The sequence below is a fragment of the Festucalex cinctus genome, chromosome 5, assembly GCF_051991245.1.
Source record: "Festucalex cinctus isolate MCC-2025b chromosome 5, RoL_Fcin_1.0, whole genome shotgun sequence".
Classification (NCBI taxonomy): Eukaryota; Metazoa; Chordata; class Actinopteri; order Syngnathiformes; family Syngnathidae; genus Festucalex; species Festucalex cinctus.
In genome coordinates, this window is record NC_135415.1 from 18,610,790 (window position 1) to 18,629,506 (window position 18,717).

At 37.7% G+C, this 18,717-nt stretch overlaps 1 protein-coding gene across 1 annotated transcript in view; it reads left to right on the plus strand.

Moving 5' to 3' along the window:
* The window catches only part of mef2cb (myocyte enhancer factor 2cb), a 262,080-nt gene that overhangs the window by 162,705 nt on the left and 80,658 nt on the right, over nucleotides 1-18,717 (plus strand). The window contains exon 6 of the mRNA XM_077522053.1: nucleotides 18,221-18,314. The gene's annotated coding sequence lies outside the window, so the exon portion shown is untranslated. The remainder of the gene's footprint in view (nucleotides 1-18,220; nucleotides 18,315-18,717) is intronic.

Sequence of the window (18,717 nt, forward strand, 5' to 3'; positions counted from 1 at the left end):
TGTGGTCCAAGTCGGAGTTGTGTTCTGTCATGTTAAATGCAGTTGACAGAGAAGCAAGGCAACACCCTAAAAGTCTGGTCTGAGACTTTGTTTGCCCTCGGCACCAACACACTGTACGCCCTTCATTTTGGTCTCAAAACTGCCGACTGTGACTGATTTGCTAGATGCCACTCATATGGGCCAGTGTTAAACTTGCACTTAGTCAAAAAGTGCAACAAAGCTTGGCACTTTATAACGCCGGTGAAAGAGAATGCTTACAATTTTTTACAACATGACTGTGGAACCTAAAAGCTGGAAAACACTCAATTGCTTTGGATTTCTTAACTACGACGGCTTTTTTTATTTTTTATTTTTTTTACAGGGCGGGGTCAATATGACGAGAAAAAAGTGGCAAATTTGCCGCTTTTTAATATGACAAGAAAAAAATTGGCAAATTTGCCTTTTTTTTTTTTCTCTCGCCGCGCGGCTGTTTGTGTCGGCAGAAAGGAAACGCATATGTCATGCTACACGATATTAATTTTTTTTTTAGCAGAGATTAACAATATCATAGCTGCCAGTGTATAAAGTGGCAAATTTGCCACTTTTTTCTCGTCATATTAAAAAGTAGCAAATTTGCCACTTTTTTCTCGTCATATTAAAAAGTGGCAAATTTGCCACTTCATATTATTTTCTCGTCCTATTGGCAGTAATACACCGTTGTACATAACACTACTCCCAAAAGGAATCATTTTCCAGGGTGAAGCTGTTCCATTTATTAAAACACTTATTTTCATCCATGCAGGAATTTAATATTTAAATATTCATTTCAACCATAGAAGTGCAAAAGTTAACCACTCATCATATTAAAACGTACGCACCGATTGCAATTTTTCCCCAGACAGAATGAGTACAAATACTCACAGTGCATTTAAGTACTCGTCAATCCCATTTACTATTTGATAATGCCTTTATGTCTTGTAATTGTGACAAAAATGTATTTTGTATTGATCAAATAGCCTATTGCTCAAAAACTTTTCTTAAACGTCATACGTTTTACTCAAATATTTTATAACACTTTTTTTTTAGAGTAACGTGTCATTACTGACAAGCATTATTTGTTTTCCAACAGTCTTGCCACACTGACTGACCATCCGTCCGTCCGTCCGTCCGTCCGTCCGTCCGTCCGTCCGTCCGTCCATCCATCCATCCCCTTGCCACACATTCCACTTAAATGTGGACTGTAACATAAGGCATTTCAGTTATATGATGTTCAAGCTTGACAAAAATAACCTATTTTGACAATATAGGACAAAAGTACAAAAGTAAAAGTAAGAAGTCATAAGATAAATAAATATGAAGTACAAATACCTATGATTATGTCACAAATACACAATAAGAGCAAAAGTTGGACTGCATTCAACCCTCTTTGCAAATTCTATGAAATTGTCTTTTCTACATTTGTACAAACAAAATCCAAGATGTTTATTTAACAAATTGTCTCTGCTATGTGGAAAAAAAAACCACTTTTGTCCATTCTTGTCATTTTTTACATTTTTTATTTTGGGGATGAAACTGAATGCAGACATCGCAAAAACAAATGTAAAAAATGGGGAAAAAAATGGACATAAGTGTTTTTCAAAGAGCAGCGACAACATACAGATGAAAAACATTAGCACTGAGAAATGAAATTCTTACTTTTCTTTTTTTTTTTTTTTTTCTCATTTTTTTTCTCAGAAATTCTTACTTTTCTAGTCTCCCTTCAATTCTACACAGAGTATAAAAGGTAAAAAAATAAAAAATAAGAGCAATTTTAAATAATAAAAGATACCGGTAAATACTGAAAGAAAATAGTCCCGAAGGGCAGAAGATTGCAATGAACCAAGCTTCAGCTCACCCGCGACCCCAATGAGGACAAGTAGTGCAGATAATGGATGGATGGAGCTATTACAAGTAGCCTCTACCATTTTTTTTTTTTTTTTTACGTCTGTCTATTTGTACATCTTGAAATTTACTTTGTGTACTTTACGCGGGGGGATGAATACTTATGAGTGAAATTGTATCATACATAGTTAAAGTACAGTACATTGATTAATGCCAAATGTTGCCCTGTTAGTTGTAATTTATGGCGCTGAGCTTTACTGTGAGGCGAAGACACTCAAAGAAAAATCTGAAAAGAAAGTGCGTGTCAAGCATTGCGATTTAATTGAACATGGGGGATGTGCTATGTCACGGATTAGCTGCGTGAATATTAAATCAAATGCATGTTCCTGATATTGTGCGCAATCTCCAGAGCTGCTTAGATATGTTATTATATGATGTGGCTCATCAAGATGTTGCCCTATTTTTGCCCTTTATTACTGCTTTGTTACTGCCGTTGATGGCCTTCATAATGTGAAGATATGAGAGTGAAGATTCAATTTGGTTGCTTATCACTTGAAAAACACTGCACGAAGCCGTCGATTCTATGCCAGTATGTTCACAAATGGCAACTTCAACAATATGCATTATTTTACAGGTTTTTTATTTTTATTTTTTTTATTTATTTTATTTTTTTTAAATGTGTCCATTTATCAATTTCCTATACTAAGGAGACAGACAACCGTTCACACTCACATTTACATTATTTTCTGTAATGCAATTAAATAAGCAAAAATGCCATACATTCTGGATTCATTACAAATCAACTGAAATATTGCAAGCCTTTTATTGTTTTAATATTGCTGATTATGGCATTTTTTTTTACTTGGTCTGAGGAAATATTCTAATATCTTGAGATTGGATTTTTGAGTTTTCTTAAGCTATAAGCCATAATCAGCAATATTAAAATAATAAAAGGCTTGCAATATTTCAGTTGATTTGTAATGAATCCAGAATGTATGGCATTTTTGTTTATTTAATTGCATTACAGAAAATAATGGACTTTATCACAATATTCTAATTTTCTGAGACAGTCCTGTAAGCTGTATTAGTTTTACTGTTTATCTGTGTAGCAATGTCTGATGTAAATGTTACCTCTGCGTTGTAAATAAGAATAGTTTCTTAATAATCTTACCTAGATAAATAAAGGTTAAATAAGCAATAAATACATTTAAAAATGAATAAAATGTATAAAGATTTGCATCCCAATTTATACCGTATCTAGGAGAAGAGATGTTTTGTAGATAACATGGACAGAGAGCACTGAGTGCAAAGGAAAGTGTTTCTCTTTGTTACCATGGCCACCTGTAAATGAGTTTGGTTTTTTTTCCTCTCCTCTCTCCACTTCAGCCATAGAAGATGAACAGACATGGAAAGCTAGAGGGACACAAGCTCTGAATGTTACTTGATTTTGATTAATGATTGCATAGGTTTTGTTTTGGTAATCTCTCATTTGTCTGTTGCATGACTTTTTGCATCTCCCTCTAACCAATTCCTTGTCTTGGTCCTGCATTTACCGGCAATTCAAGCATGCAGTATGAAAGATAATTAAGATCAATACAATAATAGCTTCATCAACAAGTTTGTGTTTACAATGAACAATTGACAAAACTGAGCATCTTTGAAACGACAACATTACTTGTATCAGTGCAGCCGCACACCAATCAAAGTTACATGAATGCAACTGAAGGGGATTGTGAAAAAAAATTATTCTCTGCAACTCACACCAAGTAATTGACCACCGCACATTTACAGACACACCAATATAGTTAACTGTGGCACTGGAAAACATTTTGGCACTTCACATTTATTGCACTGCCTTATTTATTTATTTATTTATTTATTTTAGTGCTGTCAAAGTTAAAGCGTTAACTAATTAATTAATCACCAAAAAATTATCGCATTAATCATGTATTAGCGCAGATTAATCGCACTATTAATTTTGACTGCAGATGATCCTTTGGCTTGACAGCGGATGTCTACGTTAAAGGTAGCACAGGTTGTGTTTGAACAATAAACAACATGCATTAAAGTGAAGCATTTAATAAATGCTTGCATGTGACATTCAGAATATTTGTTCATGTCAAACTATATTGGGCATTTTTTTCCACTTTAAATTATGCAAGTAATGTAACTTGATAAAAAAAAAAAAGCCTTTTTAAATAAGCGATTAATCGCGATTAATCAAAATTTTAAGATGTGATTAATCTGATTAAAAATGTAATCGTTTGACAGCTCTAATTTATTTATTTATTTATTTATTTATTTACGTTTTTGAATCACAAAAACATTGTGTGATTGTCAAGGAATAAACAAATTGTTCAAAACAGAGGAATAAAGGCGAGACTAGAGTGGTTAGATATTTTGAGAAGGTGTTAGCAATGATGGATCACCCCATTCAATGACTGCATCCGTTTATGTCCCGGACTACGAACTGAATTGCTCAACCCCCCACAATGTGTGACTGTTTGTTTGTGTCATTTAGTTTGTGGCATGCCTTCGATCTTGGATTGCTCAGTTGCACCAAAGAAAGTGTCCAGTGCAGTGTGTATGATCATGATAATGGATTAACCAATGGTTCAAAATATGGTAGATTATCGAGAACTGTTGATTTAGTGTGTCAAAGCATTTAAAACTAAATTGGAGGGCAATACTTGGATGTAACCAGCAGAGGCGCTGTTGATTCACTCCATAAATAGAGACAACAGGACATCAGCTCTGTGAAGTTCATCCACACTTTGGCACAACTCTTTTGGATAGGATTGATCTGCTCAAAAGGACACAAGCATCGAAACAGGAGTTGTGAATATTCAGAGTGTATCTCATCAAGTTAAAAATAAAAAAATTGAATACCTCTCGATCAAATACATTTTGCGAAATGGCCATAGTCTCGGGCAATATGCCAGAATCATGCGTCCTGGTATACAATTGTAGATTGACATTGACTATAGCTACCCACATTACTGTGCCACATTACACTATAGGATTTAACAGTTATTTAATTAAAATCAAAGCACAGCAGGTTTTCCTCATACTAGCCAAACAGTAGTGTCCTTTAGGAAAAAAAAATGTCAGAGTGCACTTAGAGAAGGAACAGTGTGGGATCAAGAGTTAGCCATGGCACCAGTCATAATCCACCCTTCAAAAGAGCCAGATGGAGGGGCTAAGGTTTCAGTCCAAATATTGTTTTTGGATTGAGGAGTGCACTGGCTCTCGCGCTCTCGCAGTCGCAGCGTATCCTTCTCACCCAAAGCTACAGTACTCTTGAGTAGTATCCTGTTCTCTTTCTCTCGCTAAGCCTTTTCCTGCTGTGTTTTATCAGGTCCTGTCTCCCAAAGCCCTCAGAGCTCATCAGGGCCTGTTGGGTCAGCCCTTGTTAATCTGCCCTGGTCTGGGTTAGGTTAAGGCCCGGCTTGCTGTTTATCAGCCGTATCAGATCTTGAGTGTTGACTTAAGGTCAGCACTTCAGATCCATCATTTTCATCATGAATCACTCTCAATGTTTTCACTGAGCGTGATTCACCGTGAAAACGTTGCTCAAAGGTGCCTGAGCGAGGGGGTCCTAAATCAGCAGTCTTACCCCGAGACGCTCGATAAACATACAGCTCCAGAGTTTGTGTCTGGACTTGGCGGGCCTGTGGGGCAGAAAGGTATGCGCCTAGCGGGATTGTGCCTCGCCTCATTCTCCAATTTTTGAACACACACAGAGCGACCTTGTGTGGAGCAGAGGGCTGAAGTCAGCGCACCCTTTGGACTGCACTGTTGGCAAGAGAGGAAAGCACACAAATTTGCACACAAAATATTCACTTGAGGGCCTCAATTTTCTATCTCCGTATGCTCTCCAATTTGGAGACAAATGTGCTGAAGGTTTTCACAGAAGGAGAAAAAAAAACAAAGCCACACTGATATTCAGTACATAAACATTTAAATTAGTTGTTAATCTATTATTCTACTACTTCTACTGGTTTGATTGTAACATTGCAGTCCAAATGTTAGACAAGAAATTACAACACAGATATACCATCAAATATCGTGTGATACAGTTATTGTCGATAATTAGAAATATTACCGGATATCAAGCCTTCTCTTCAGGGGCTCCATCCTCAGTAAGAGAAAAACTCAATCTAATGATCTGAGTTCTGTATTTCCTTTGATTTTTGAAGATGTTTGTCAATCTGGAATTTGTGTTTTTAAAAGTTAACAGTGGCTTGCACCCAGTTTTCAACACTATAATATTGCTTTACAGCTGAAATAGAGTAAAAATAATGTTGATTAATGTCACGTTGATTGTATTGACTTGATTTTTTTTTATATATATATATTTTTACCCATAGTTGGCCTACGCCCAAGTCCTCACAGGACTGAGCTACTATCTGCCACACCCATGCTTTACAATTACTCCATCAACAATTGTAAATCTGCTGTACTTCTAAGAGTGACCGGTGAGAGGCAGCATGGCTCCATATTAAATAGTAGTAGAAGAAGAAATAAAAGAAGCTAGGTTAACTGTTAGCTTGGTAACAGCATTGAGTTTGCAAATTCTTGACATTTTTGGCATGGCGGTTATGCTTCAGGTCACTTCTTACTGTAATTGTCCATTTCACATCACAGTTCTGATGTGTACCCTGCTTTAAAAACTCTCAATTCAGCTCTAAATAATTTTCCTTTCAAACGTCAGAATCATACTGAAAGGAAAAAGAATGCTGTAACCATGTTATTGCTATTTGGATCACATACAGCATTATGTTGGATGCATTTTAAATGAGTGCAAGTCCATTTTGTCCCAGATAATTTTATTAGTATTTGTTATTTGTTGAATTGTTCCCTCATGATGTCCTGTGTCTTTGTGCAGATAGTGTTGTGTATTCCCTTCAAAAAATGATTTGGGAAAGTCAAGCTTACGCAAATCTTTTATTTTTTCCTGTGGAAATACATATGATAATAACCTTATTTATTGATTGATTGAATTTTTATTTTTCATTTTATTATTATTATTATTATTATTATTATTATTATTATTATTATTATTATTATTATTATTATTATTATTATTGTTGTTGTTATTATTGTTATTATTATTGTTATTATTATTATTAATTCAATCTCTAGTGTAATAACCTTATTTATTGATTGATTGAATTATTTTCTATTTTATTATCTGTTCTCATTGCTGCTGGACATGTAAATTTCCCAGAGGGAGCCATCCCAAAGGGATCAATAAAGTCAAGTCTAAGTCTAAGTCTGATGATGCTATTAGGACAGCATGTTCAGCATCAAGGCTATGTGCAAATCTCGCTTCTTTGCTAGGCCAACAAAGTCGGCAACAACACTGCCATGCTGCATCTTGTGTTTTTAAGTGCTGCTGTTTTAAAAAAGCCAGTCAGGCGTTAGACTCACTACTTAGTTCCTCCACATTAAACTGGAAAGTGAGCTAAAATGCCCTCCTACCGAGCCCCCCCACAGGCAAGGCAGCCTGTTCATGGTAAGACTTTAGCCAAGGGGGAAAAATATATACATAACACACAAATGCATGACAATGTCCCATGAGTGTGTGCCAAAGTTGGTATATATTAAAGATAAAGCAATAAAGGGGCTTTACTGGTACGTCCGCCACGCAAAGGTTAATTTGATCCTCACATTGACTCCCGCACTCATCCACCAGGTCTGTCATAATTCAATTAGGCCTCGCCACTATGCATCATCTTACCGCGCATCGCACATTACTGAATTCCTGTCCATGAGGTCAGAGCAAACTGTTGCTCAATGTATAGCGGACATGTTGCCATAGTGTTGGAAATAACCAAAAACAGATGACTGAATTAGCTGTGCCCAGAAACATGTAAACAATACAACCAGATCAATACAAAGTCAATTTCACACTCAGTGAGACACATATACTTATCATCCAGGGGCACCACTTTGTTTTTCTTCTCAAAGAAGAATTTTGATATATTATATTACATATTCTACTCATCTTCCTTTCCATCGTTGTTGTCCACTTTAAATTATGATTGTGATTTAAGAGCAGACGCGTCAGTGTCATTTGCATCTGATTTTGGCAGCAGCCCTTTGACTTTGATTGGAAACTACTTGAAGCGGAAAAAGACCCGTGACACGCCCTCATAGCTGTGCTAATGTGAAAACACTCACAGGGAATATTGCGCTTGTTAAGCCTGTTGATAATTGCATTCAAGTGAATGTATCATTTAGCAGGAGAAATGACTTGCAGCGGCAATGTCAGCAGTTTTGTAACTCATAACTTTTCTCTTGGATGGAAGTGTATGATTTTTATCAGGTTATAATCAAAAGTATTTTTCCTGAGCTCTGCTGTGCCGATTCGGGGGGAAAAAAATGTCAGCAACACAAATGCCCAATGAAGGAACGTGAAATAATTAAATGAGCTCATAATTCCTCAATTATAGGTGGGTACCACTTTGCACGTTATTTTGACTCCAGATAAGATGCTATCAATGGTGGCTAATCGGCTGTGTTGGATAATTTATGATTCACATATGTCAGTGGTGCAGTTTCTGAAAAGGAAGCTTATTCATTCATGATTTTGGCAGCGTCGATAACTTGGGTCATTAGCGTGGAAAAGTGGTTACGTTTAACCTTGCGAGGCAGCTGGAAAAATATATGATCGTGCAAATCAATTTTGATACTTTGCAAAATGATACCAATTTTGATGACTGCACCAATTAGCATCCTTGGGAAGGTAGCAGCAGGAGAAACATGCATGGTTTCAAGTCAAAAACCAAAAGCTTGTTGACAATGTCTATAAAGTAAGGGTGGTTTTGCAGAGATGCCGTTGCAGCGTCAGGTTTATGAGAATTGAACTTTTCTTTAGTTAAAGGAAATTCATTGTTGTAGGATTTTCTCACAGGTGCCTTCAAGAAACACTGACAGCTTTGTCAAGTTAGTGCTGTGACATTTTCAGCGTGTCATTTTCCTGTTGTTGAAAAAAAGAAAGACAAATCCATCAGTACCATCATTTTTGTCTTGGCAAGTTGGAGCACAACTCAATACTTGATTTGCATTCATGTTGAACAAATGTTTATCTATTATTACGTTTGCCACATTTCAAATTATGCACAGAGATGGGAAAAGTACTGATATTCTCTACTTGAGTCAAAATCCAGTTATTTGTGTAACAAACAATGTTGGTAAAAGTAAAGTATCTGAAATGTACTTGACTAGTAGAAGTAAAACGTGTTTTTACCGGATGTTTCCTCCTGCATTAATTTGAAAGATACTACAGTGTTCCCTCGTTTTCCGCTGGGGTTAGGTTCCAAAAAATACCCGCAATAAATGAAATCCGCGAAGTAGTTAGCTTTATGTTTTACAATTCTTATAAATGTTTTAAGGCTCTAAAATCCCTGACCGCATAATTTATACACTTTTCTCATTGAGGCATTTACATGTTCTCACATTTCTCTCTTGTTCAAACTTTGACAATGTTCAAACCTTCATAAATTTTATAAAATGGGTATATTACTGTAAAAAAATATGCAAAATTGCACTTAAAAAAAAATCCGCGATACAGCGAGACCGCGAAAAGTGAACCGCGTTATAGCGAGGGAAGACTGTACAGCAAATGGAGCAAAAATTGGTATACATCGGCCAATTAACTCTCTGACTTGCTATCAAGTCCAAATTATCCTCTCTCTAATCTAGACAATTGCACATCTTGTGATCACGTGTCGACGTAGACCCAATCACAAGCTGGGATGTAGAGGACCCTGTGAATCGCTTCATATGATTGGCGGAGCCAGGAGACAGTTTATTATCATTTTCATGCATTTAAAAACAAAGGAAATGAAAATGGATCAAGTTAAAAGTACAAATGTTAAAATGTAACACATAAAAGTAAAAAGTAGTCTAAAAAATAAATACTCATGAAAGTACAAAGTACTGAAATAACTATTCAAGTACAGTAACAAACTTCCCATCTCTGGTTATGCGGAGAACTTTGTAGGTTTTTCTTTTCTTTAACATTAAAATGATGATCCACTGCTAGCTTGTCCATTTTTGGCACAGTTGCTAAGTGATGGCAGATGAATTAGCCTAGCGCCTATTCTGCTCAATTTGATGTAAAGTGTGACGCGGCTTAGCAACATGTACTTTTCATTATTTCAATCCAGAGCACTGTCTTTCTTTTATGAGGAGGAAGGAGCAAGGAAGAGACAGACAGAAGCTGAAAGTAGGTGTTTATCCACTTCAACTTCAACTTCTACAAGTAGGCTGAGCAGAGGGCAATATACTGTTTTTTCCCCCCATTTCACAGTTACTCATCTGCCTTGTGTCCCAAAGCTCAAGACTCTGCGACAACGCAGCAATTAGAAATTTCTCAGTTTCTCTTTTGTTCTCCTTAGACAAACCACATGACTAAATGCAAAGAATGGTGTCTATAAGTTTGGGACGTGAAGGTGAAAAGGGGGAGGGACATCTGTTTGTCACTCCGGCGATGGCCGCATTCTTGTGAGGTCAGTGATCCAGGCTACAGTATGTATGGGCACGGCTGACAAAGGTATGGTGTGTGTGTGTGTGTGTGTGTGTGCGAGTCGGGGCTGTCACTGATCCACCCCGAAGGCTAAATTTACCCAGGCGTGATTGACAGCGGCAGGTGGATGAAGTTGGGACAGTGGTAGGGGCGTTGGGGATGAGGGGGCTGTCTGAAAAGAAGTACACCTGATTTCAGTTCAGATGCGGCGAGACGTCGGGGGCAAACGCACAACCCAAATCGGGGGTTTCTATTCAAAGCCAGCTGGTCTGGCTTTATCACATGCAGGGCATTTATTTTGGGCACTTTGTGGGTATTTGTAGATTTCCGTTTTGACCTCACTTTATCTTATTTTATTTTATTTTTTAATGAGAATTTGTTTGGGCCTCAGCTGGTGCTGCGGTGTGTAACTTCCTGGTGAAGCAAAGAAACGGCACGGGTAAGTTGTCCGAATCAAATTATGACCACATGGCTTTCTAAACAGATTAGGCAATTATTTTGAAATTCAAGTCACTTATTAAGAAATATTTATTTTGATTTGAGTGAATGTTTTTGCTGATTTCATCCTGGATTCTGTTAATGTTACCTTTGTTACAGACAAGACCAAAGGATATGTTAAATTATTGTTTATTTCAAGTTTGCCCTGCATTGGCACAGTGCTGATACCAGAGACGCTCCGGCATCGAAGGCGTGTTCACGTACCAGCTGTTACCAATCGTCTCTGTTGAACATTTAGTGAAAAGGTGACTAAAGCACCTGGAAAAGTGTGTCTTAAACTTTTAACGTCTCTGGCTTTTATACCTCTGAAGTAAGAAAAATGGTTGGAGGCGTTAAAGTGTAACTTAATATAGTGTTATTTCTCTGTTTCTAATTCTTCACAGTCAGTTTAGGTTACCGCTACATTTAAGGGTAATTGCTTAGAACATCTCCGTTCACAGTCTGGAACCATTGGTGAGAGAAAAGAGCTCTAACATGCTGTTTGCTTTAAAAATGACTCATTTCCTCAAGGTAGCTCCCCATGTAGAAGATACGCACTCGAATAACAATATGCATCACAGGCTTTGTTTGTTTAAGGACGCACAGAGATGAAGTTTGGAGGCAGCAGATTTATAAAAGGATTTTTTTGTGTTGATAAATTATTTGAGGAGAAAATCTGAAAAAAATAATTAATGTAAAATTAATTAGAAAAATAATCAGAATCTTTTTTTGAATTATTTAAAAATCAAGTATGCTTTATTTTTTTTTTCCAATTCAAAGTTTTGATGGGTTACTGATGAACAAAATCAACAGGGAGAGTAGCTTTTTCATCGAATCTGGCTCGCTTCACCTTGAATTCAGAAGGTGTTGTGTTCTTATATTTCCCATCTACATGAGTTGCTTTAGTTTTGTTCGAGCTGGTTGTGCTAGAATAGAATTGTTCAACTTGGCATTGCAAACCATGCAGTTTGGACACTGACTCTCATCACCCAATTGAACTCTATATTTATAGAGCACTTTAGCACAACTTCTACTGTTTTCTTAAGATGGAACCAGAACAGCAGAGGACCAAGAATCGAACCCTGTGGAACACCGTATATTCCTTTATTCGTGTGGAATTGATAATGCACATATTCATCCAATCACTTTCTTGTTTTGGTAATTGGGAAGAGTTACCGACCCATAGAGAGTTAGCGAGCGCTCAGAAACTTGGACCCGGTTTACAGTAACTGTTCAGTCTTCCCTTATTAACTTTTCTGCCCTCTGAATTCCGCTGCTTTGATGGGCAGTTGTTGAGCAAACATCTTGTTTTCTCTCTCTGTAGGGAAGTTAGCGCGCCTCTACCTTTTGGAAACTCACCCGACTTCTTCCTTTCACGTCATTTCTGCATTGTCACTGTTGGTCATGCCATATGAGAGAGATTATCTTGAGATATCATCACCGGTCAAATCCATGAATAAAACCGTTTTTGAATTGTCTTAAATTGCAACTTATTCTCATCTCAAAGACATGCCTGTGAGTCGTTCTTGTGCAGCTCTACTGGAATGTTATTGAATCAATCTGTCAATCTGCTGTTTGAGGTTCATGTAAATAAATGTGAACATTTTTGATACAGTATAGCAGTATTTTGTCTCAGCCTCCGAGAGAATGCAGGCCTGGCCTGTAGTTACTAGTTACCGAAAGTGTGTTTCTACAGAAAATACATTTCATTTTAAAACAAATTATCACAGAAGAATTTTCTTTACCCCTACATATGGAAGCAGTTACTTTTGCTGCAAGGAAAGAAGCAAAAGCATTTTTTTTTTGTCAAGCTATAATAGTCGATCAGTATCATTGTTTTACTATCTTTTATTATTATTAAACATTTTTAACATTTCCATCTGACGTCCGACCTCCTGCACGTAAACTCCCCTTCCGTCGACCCCCTTGAGCTCCGTAGAGGCCGAAAAATATCAGTACGACGCTCCGGCGCCATGATACAACGCGCCGGGGCGGCCTAAATCTACAAAACACAAGCGCTGGCGCGAGGCAGCTCTTTTGATCTGCAGCTAATCTCAGTTGCCTGTCTCCCCTCTGATCATGTCTGAATAAGAATGAGTTGGGGGGCCATCCTGGAGGCACAAAGAGCTTTAGACGCAGCCGCTCATCTGCTGAGATCCGGCGCGCGGCAGTGAACGCTCGCGCCGCATCAGCGCCTCGTTTAGATGCATCCTATTTTTTTTTCCCCCCGTTTCACAGTCAGATGCTATCAGCTGCTTGTTAGAGCATGTGGAAGAAGTAGTGTCACTATGCTGAGTGATCTTTAATTGTCAAGGTCAACAGCTGCAGGAGAGACTGCTGTGCAGGGGTTCACTGAGGAGTCCACTAAGGAGTGGGAACACTGAGGACTGTTGGGTTTTGTGTTCTAGGCAAAGGTTTGCCTTGAGATTTGTGGCGCCATTAAATTACCCATGCACCCGATATTGTAATAACCAAAAATAGGCAAGTAATGATACCGATATGCAAGAACTAGAAATTAAAAATTACAAGAACAGAAATATCCATTAATTTCATGCATGCAATTTTAAGTAAAAAGGCTATATTACGATTGAGCGGTCTTAGTTTAAAACTATCTGGTATTGGGTTTTTTTTGTTACGAGTGTTATCGGTACTTGCTTGGTATTGATATCAGTGATTACTCAAGAGTTGAGGACTCGTACTGGTATCCGTCAGAAAAGGTGGTGTCATAGTAATAACTATGTAATAACCTAGTAATAAGTATACACAAAACAGTATGCACAAATGCAGTGATGGCTCATCATAGAGGGTGCTAGGTAGCCACCCTCTCACACAGCTGCAACACTTATGAAAGGCACAAAATGAAATAATGAAAATACAAATGAGTTATTATAGTAAACATACTTTTCATAGTGTCCAGTTATTGATGAGTAAAATGTATTTGTTTATCTCTGGCGTCTCATACAATGACGTAATTCCGGTTTGGGTGCACAAAATATCGGCAATAGACCCTCGTGATCATGAGGGTCATGCATTCCTCCCATCCTTGAATAATTTGCAGATGTCCATCTCAAATTGTTTTTAATGTGATTAATTAACAGTGGTTGACCTTTACACTTGTATAACAGTGAAAGTTGCTTAAAAATTGCTTGTACTATTACTTGCTTCAACAGATAAATGTCACTGAGTATTTCTACTCCGATTCTCCTGTAGACAATCCAAACATGGAAGATCAACCAGCATCCTCGAATCGATTGTGTTGAACGTTAGTCGCCCCACTGTACTTGTGCCATGACGTTGAACTACCCTAGATATCACCAAAGAAGCATTTCTAAATGTTTTTGCTCCCTCTCTAAAGTGTTAGAGCACCAGCTTCGAGCTGCCTGCCAGCCCGCCCTGTGGCGATGCGGAGCAGCCAGTCAGCTCGGTCGGTCACAGGACCATGGGGCTCTTCCTGTGATGTAACAGGAGCATCAGGCAGAACAAAGGCAGATCGTGTTGTTCAGCTTGTGCCTCATCCATTATGCATAAAAGGTGTACAGTTAGAACACTGTTGGTTAAACACGGCACATGCAAAATGGCCTCCGCTGTCTCGTGTTTGACACTGCGCTCAGTAAGGGGTCGCCATGAGGTCTTTGGTAATACCTTCTGTGATTCTGCAGGTGGCGAGGTCCTGTTCCGCAACACGATATATGATTGCATTGTGCTGTTAATGGCCAAAAGATGCTTTCAAAGGTCACCTAATACCATATATGTATATTTTACTTTTGATAAAGGCATGTGCTGGTATTGGTCTTAAAATACAAATAGACTATGAATTCCCAAGGACAAAAATGCTAATTAAATTGTTTGGCATTATGAGTTTCTATTTTATGATTTTTTTGTGTGTGTTTCTGTAATATGAGGTTACATGACTTAATTAAGTGATTTTTGTCACCTTTGCTCACCTAATTACGCTGCACACTGGTAAAAATCCCTTCAACTATAATTACTGGTGATATTGCCCTGCGTTTCATTACAAATCTCATTAATAAGGAGAGCCAAATTATGCTTAATATAATGCGTCGAATGACTAACACTGAGACCAAAGGCACACTTGATGGATTGAGTCTGTGTGTGTGTGTGTGTGTGTGTGTGTGTGTGTGTGTGTGTGTGTGTGTGTGTGTGTGTGTGTGTGTGTGTGTGTGTGTGTGTGTGTGTGTGTGTGTGTTTTTCCAAGTAAGGGGTGATCATTAATCGCACGTTAAAAAAAAAAATAATAGTGCGGGAACTTTAAATTTACTTACAATTTACTTACAATTAACGCACAAATTGTCACACCCCTAATAATTAAAGATAGATAGATAGATAGATAGATTGATTAGGGGTGCAAAGAAAAATTGATTCTGCAATATGTCACATTATTATAGCGCACAATTCTTTATTCGATTCAATATTCGGCCGAATTGGTATTTAAACATCAAATTTTTACATAAATATTCAACAAAAAGTCTCTTAAGGGTTTGGATTCACACTGTTCTTTTAATAGAACATTAAGCCTTAATATTTTATTTTAATGCTGTTCAAACATGAAACTGATTGCAAACTGTTAAATATCATTCAAATCTTACACTGTACATGTACACGTTTACTGATGAGTATTTTCTAAATTTGAGTAAAAAAAAAATCTCAATAATCGACTTACAGATTCATATTGGGATTAATCGGTATCAAATGGAATTGTGACCTATGAATTGTGACGGATTGAATAGATACTCGGTAATTCACACCCCTAATATATAGATAAAATGAAAATACCGTATTTTCCGCACTATAAGGCGCACCGCATTATAAGGCGCAACTTCAATGTATGATATATTTTAAAACTTTTTCATATATAAGGCACTACAGTAGAGGCTGGGGTTACATTATGCATCCATTAGATGGCGCTGCGCTAAAGGGAATGTCAACAAAACAGTCAGATAGGTCAGCCAAACTTTATTAATAGATTACAAACCAGCTTTCTGACAACTCCATTCACTCCCAAAATGAATAAACAGCTGTTTTGCTATATTCTCTGAGGTAAAGTATTAGTATTAATATTAGCTAGCGATCCAAGATGGCGGGATCTTCTGCGCATGCACGTCACCGATCGTGCAGGGTCACCGATAGCGTCTTGACAGCGAGACCTGTTGCGGCTCAATATAATCCAGTGCGCCTTATATATGGATCAATAAGGCGCATGGTCAGCTTTTGAAAAAATTGAAGGCTTTTAGGTGCGCCTTATAGTGCAGAAAATACGGTAACTACCAAACCCGGTTCAGTTTAATGAGCTTTCAATGCAATGTGTACCTGTTAGAGTTGGGTCATTATGACATCACATCAGGCAGCGTCAAACTTGTCCCAAAGTCATTTGGGAGCGAGCGCCGACATAATGATAGAAAGCTGTAAATACTTGATAAGCATCTTTCAGATGTATGTGGCACATAACAACTACTGAGCGTTTTGTAATAGCCGGCTAATTCTCCAGAGCAGCGCCTGCGTTGCCAACGTCTTCTCCTGTGAGTGGCAGCTTGTGTTTTCACGTGAGCCGGAGCCACAACAGATTGCAGCGAGCCTGTGCTGTTCCTGCATCGCTCCTGAAATGTGTTTGTGTTAATATCTTTTTGCTTGGGAGAGACATTCCTTTCTTTCCACCTCTTTTAGAGAAACACACATTTTTCGAGGCGAGCTGTTCTGTGTGTCTGCGTGTGTGACACATGCTGTGAAGTGGCTGCCAGGAGAGGCTTAACTAACAATCCGAGCGAGATCTCTATCTGCAAACCACACGTGTGCGTTTCATCCACTCGTATTTCCCCCATTTTTCCTTTACGGCGAATGCCCAAACCGCGCCAAAATTGCACTTGCCTAAACGCTTTACGTGTGTAAACACAGGGCTGCATGTTTGAATCAGCCTAATTGTTTTGCTAAACTGTTAATTTGACTTTGACGAGACAGTCAGCTGCACGCGGGCACACTCGCGCCTTAAATAATGAGCTTAGGATCACATTTATACAGTATGTGATCAAGGGCTCAGATATGTATTGAGTTGGACAGGAAAGGATTCAGAAGGCAAACTTATACTGTAATTACTTTCCATTTAGATAAATTGCTTTGGCTCCGAATGACATACATGGTGCAGAGTGTATTTATTTAATCTACAGTGACGTTGGTTTGTTCGCACGCAACTATGCGGCACTTTGTATATATCTCAATCATGTTATGTGCCGTACGTAGTCGTAGTATGTCTTTAATGTTTTCATTTAACATTGTTTAGACTTGACTATAGCACTCTGCAGTCAAATATGCTAAAGGAATTGCTCTTTACACACTATAAATCAGACCACTTAAATACAGATGTATCATAACATTTTTCATAGCTTATTATGGCAATAGAAACAATCCGTTGCAGAGTCAAAACCATTTTTAAACATTAACTGTCATACAAGTGTAAAAAAGGATTTGTGTTGATGTTAAAACTGAAAAACATTTTTTTAAACACATTTCATGGATGTATAAGAATGTCAAGAAAAGCCTAACAGAACATCTGAACTTTATCTTGGGTGAATAAGAGGAATTTAAAATGGTGGCAGGTGCGTGCTGGCTCCCGTTTAACATAAGTTTCAATCTAATTGGTTCATTTTGGACACAGTGGTACGCCCTGTTCTAAAACCATATTATTTCAGCTCTTTATTTTTGCTTTCCTCAAATTTATTTATTTAATCATTTATTTATTTTATATATATATATATATATATATATATATATATATATATATATATATATATATATATATATATATATATATATATATATATATATATACATGCATTTATTTATTTTTTTTAGTTATTTATTTTTCAAAATGGGTTGCAGAGGTTATAGGTCACATTATTGGTGGAGAAAGTTTTGGAACGGTTAACTTCTCCCCCTCTATATATATATATTTTATTTTTATTTTTTTTAAATCATAAAACAGGGGTGTGCTGACTTTTTTATTTATTTTTTTTTATATCCACTGTAGGTCCGTCCCCCACTTTTTCGTGACATTGCATTATGTTCCTTATAGCCGACATCTACTCGTAGCTTCAGACTTTTGCACAATATTCCCATCCAATAATGGCTGGAACTGAATTTGCTATTTGTATTTTATGAGATTTCATTTATTAAAACACACGCACACACCAAATTTGAAAGCGTGTCGCACACCAACAAACGCACTCTCATTTGTGTCGATGTTGTTCCTGCACACTTCCATGCAAACAATTACCATGTTAGTGACAGCTTCTCACTCCCTCCTCCTCCCCCTTCACGCTTTGCTTCTCTTTCCAGGTGCCAACCAAAGACGAGCTCAAGCCTTGTGAAACACTGAGAGGAGCTTCAGATGAATGGCTACGAGACGGTCGATGAAGGAACATTGAACGTGGTATGTTGCAAGAACACGCATCAATAAGTGACCGATTAGCAAAAAAAAAAAAAAAAAAGCAATCTGGTATTTATGCCATTGCATCCTCCCGTAACAACAAAGATACTGATTATCAGTCTGAAGTCTGGGTAGGGCAGACGAAATGCTATTAAAGATTAAAAGGTCAGGTGATGTGAAGGTGGCATCCTGAGTTATCAGACACCAGCAAGGTTGCATTACAAAAACGTAATGGCCACCCGTCCAGTAGATTAGACAGCTTGATTTATTTATCAACTGATTTGATCGGCTGCAATGTCCCGCGCACCCGCCCTGGCCCACTGACAGACTGGGTGAATGCAGCACAAAGCTTATGCTTCACAGGTCAACTTGAAAGGAAGGAACGATTAGGAAGCTGATTGGTGTC